This window comes from Pinus tabuliformis, chromosome Q (assembly GCF_031772625.1).
Source record: "Pinus tabuliformis cultivar Carrire ecotype Pingquan chromosome Q, CPIR1, whole genome shotgun sequence".
Lineage (NCBI taxonomy): Eukaryota > Viridiplantae > Streptophyta > Pinopsida > Pinales > Pinaceae > Pinus > Pinus tabuliformis.
The window spans coordinates 171,334,695-171,337,840 of NC_142296.1; the positions used below are offsets into that span (position 1 = coordinate 171,334,695).

The 3,146-nt window shown below is 34.7% G+C and overlaps 1 long non-coding RNA gene across 1 annotated transcript; it reads left to right on the forward strand.

The window, feature by feature from the left end:
* The first annotated feature begins 728 nt into the window (after positions 1–728).
* On the forward strand, positions 729–1,744 carry LOC149218784 (uncharacterized). Its single transcript, XR_016248648.1, has 2 exons — positions 729–1,118; positions 1,275–1,744. It is a non-coding gene; the product is annotated as an uncharacterized LOC149218784 (long non-coding RNA).
* The last annotated feature ends 1,402 nt before the right edge of the window (positions 1,745–3,146 follow it).

Consider the following 3,146-nt stretch of genomic DNA (forward strand, 5'->3'; position numbering starts at 1 on the left):
TTCCACCATCAAAAACACGATTCAAGCACTACCTCTACAATATTTTTACCCGGATTCCAACCACTTCCAAACCATTCTTCCCTAAATGACTCCTCTCCAAAATACTTTCAATACCAAGATGCCATTTTGCTACTGTCAGCCATTTGTACTCACAGCTTTACTGTCAGTCAGTCTCCAATGTGAATAATAGGAATGGAATAAAAGTGGCAAACTTTCTGCCCTGCCAGAACAAGACTTATGCTTTTTGGTCTGTCCAACATCATTTTTCTCCCGATTGGAGTGCCCTGTCAATGTTAGTATTAATAATTTTTGGTTCATTGAACAATACTTGATTCACGGAATTTTCGCTTTATTGAAGAATTTTGGCCACAAAATGAAAGATACATAACTCTATAATAAAATAGTTTCATTTTTATTAAAATATAAAAAGAATTCGTTATGTTAGAAAGGAGCGCTCCTTTAATTTAATCATGCAATGTCATTCACATTATCATTTTCAGAGCTTTAAAAGTTAAATAATCGCAATTAAAGTAAATCAAAAGGGAGTTGCAAAGGTAATAAGTCCTTGTTTTTAGTTGAGGTAGTCATTACCATAGAAATGAAGAATCCAAAGCACGCAAGTTTACCTCCATGGGTTCAGCTTCAACCTTGACGAGCCACATCTCAATAAAGAAGAATCCAAAGCACGCAAGTTGCACAAAACAGATTCTCTGACAAGAAAAGAGGAATCCAAAGCAGGAAGTTGCATTCCAATGACCGCATTTGGCTAAGAAGGCTGCCAATTCCAAAGGCTTTAAGAAGGCAAGAGTCCAAGTCAGACGCGTTCAAGGCAAGTTCCCGGAAAGAGGCCAAGTCAGACGAAAGCGAATGTGTCGCTCCAGAGGGCAGATACTTTTCCATTTTTATTAAAAGATACTCGTATAGAACTCAAACTCCAGACGGCAGACGGACGAAAACGAATGTGTCGCTCCAGAGGGCAGACGTGTTAAAATTTTCGATCACTGCCACCGCCGAGCAACTGTTATATATATGGATAACGAGAGAGAGTAATTAAAGTATTTTATTTTCTTCCGTGGGTTGATACCGAGGTATTGCAGGATCCGGGTAGCAAGATTAAGGTATGAAGCCAAGCAAGTGTTGTTATTTATATGGATGACATTGTGAGAGACTAATTTATTTTCGTGCTTTTTTTCTTTCTTGCATTCATATCAAAGGCATTGCAGGATCCCGGGAAGGGTACGAAGCCTAACAAAGTTTCTGCTACTGTTTTATAGTGAGAATGCAGAAATTCAAGATTGGAGGCGGTCATATGTTGATGGTTGGAATGCTGTTTCTTCTAGCAGCTACCTGTATTACTGGTGTAATGGTGTCCGCTTCTTGTCCTCCTAACTGCGACCCGCCATGCTGCCCGCATGTGTGTCCGTATGATTGCAGGTTCACCATAGTAGAGGAAGGGGAGGGGGTGGGTCGAGTTGTGGATAAAAAGGAAGATAGGGTAGCTCCTAGAGCCCACAGGCCCTGATTCCCCAAATATTCCCCACATATTTGGAAGTCTGCTCCGGCCCTAGTGATCCCTCCCTTCTCGTAATAGATGGTCATGTTTCGGTAATAAATTATTTTGTAAAGAAACTTTCCATCTCCTTTTGTTTTGGTCTGACTGCGGTTGTGCCATCTGATCTGATCTCATTTATACCTATCCTATTTTGTGTATGTGAACGACCTATTTATATCGTATTAATGTGCGATGAACTTCAATCTACCGTTAGAGTTTTTCGGAAGAAAAACCGTACCAGAATTTTTTCTATTGGGTAGACACTATAAATTATAGCTGAATAGAGTGTCCACCTGACAGTTAGATAAGAACAAATTCTAACACAGTTTTTCTTCTTAAATATTTCAAGAACAAAGCTTACATTCACTTTTAACTTCAATCTATAATACTTAAAAATAATAAGTTAGTTTTAATTGGGTAGACACTATAAATTATAGCTGAATAGTGTGTCCACCTGACAGTTAGATAAGCACAAATTCTAACACAGTTTTTCTTCTTAAATATTTCAAGAACAAAGCTTACATTCACTTTTAACTTCAATCTATAATACTTATAAAATAATAAGAAGTTAGTTTTCGTTGTTTCTTATAACAAGATTTTGGTTGTTTGGTTATGGGTATGGAGCCCAGAGTGAAAGTATGCTCCGGCCTTCTGATCTCTTCTCGTAATAGATTGCGAGTGTGTACACACTTAAATAAATAGAAATAAATTAATATAAGAAATTTAACGTATGTGAGTGTGTACACATAACAAATGAGTTGGAACTCTATATATATATAGAGTATTGTATTATTTGTATTGATGTAAGTATGGTTTTGTTTCTTAACAAAATTATAATTTTAAAATAATAATAAGTTAAATATTTTTATATTTTAAAAAATATATATAATAAGGTTTTTATTTATGGAAATTTATTTATGAAGATTTGTTATAATATTTATTCGCCATTACCATAGCTTATCATTATTACATGCTCAAAAAAAGATAAGTCATTTTATATAATACTTGTTTATATATTATTATTTTTAATTATCGAATTAAATTAAAATAGAAAAAAATGCATAACTACTTTGAAAATAATTTTAGCATTTAATTGTGTATGCTATTAAGCCACTATACTTAAATTTAAATCCACTAAAATATAATCTTGTGACATTAAGTTTATCACCAATTTTGTCAACCTATAATTTTACAAGGGCCGAAATAATCAAATTTCATAGAATTATAGTTTTGAAAACATTCTCATTGTTTGAATCTAGCTCACAATTTACTATAGATAACGACATTTTTAATGAATAGAACAATAAGAGTATAGTCATCTTAGCTTCACCTTCATAGTGCTCATGGACATAGACAATTATTATAGCCCTATATGAAGTTCAATGATGATTATAGCTCTTCCATAAAGCACGAGCTATAGATTTATCACGCAGAAGAAGTAATTTTGCAAAACAAGAGTTTTGCGAAGTTGACAATGCCTGCATAATAAAGGATGCGTGGGAGAGGGGATATGTGTATGAGAAGAGTGTGTGGAGGCAATGCGTGTGTGGAGCAATGAACACATTTTCTTCCGCACACATGAAATTTGACTTGG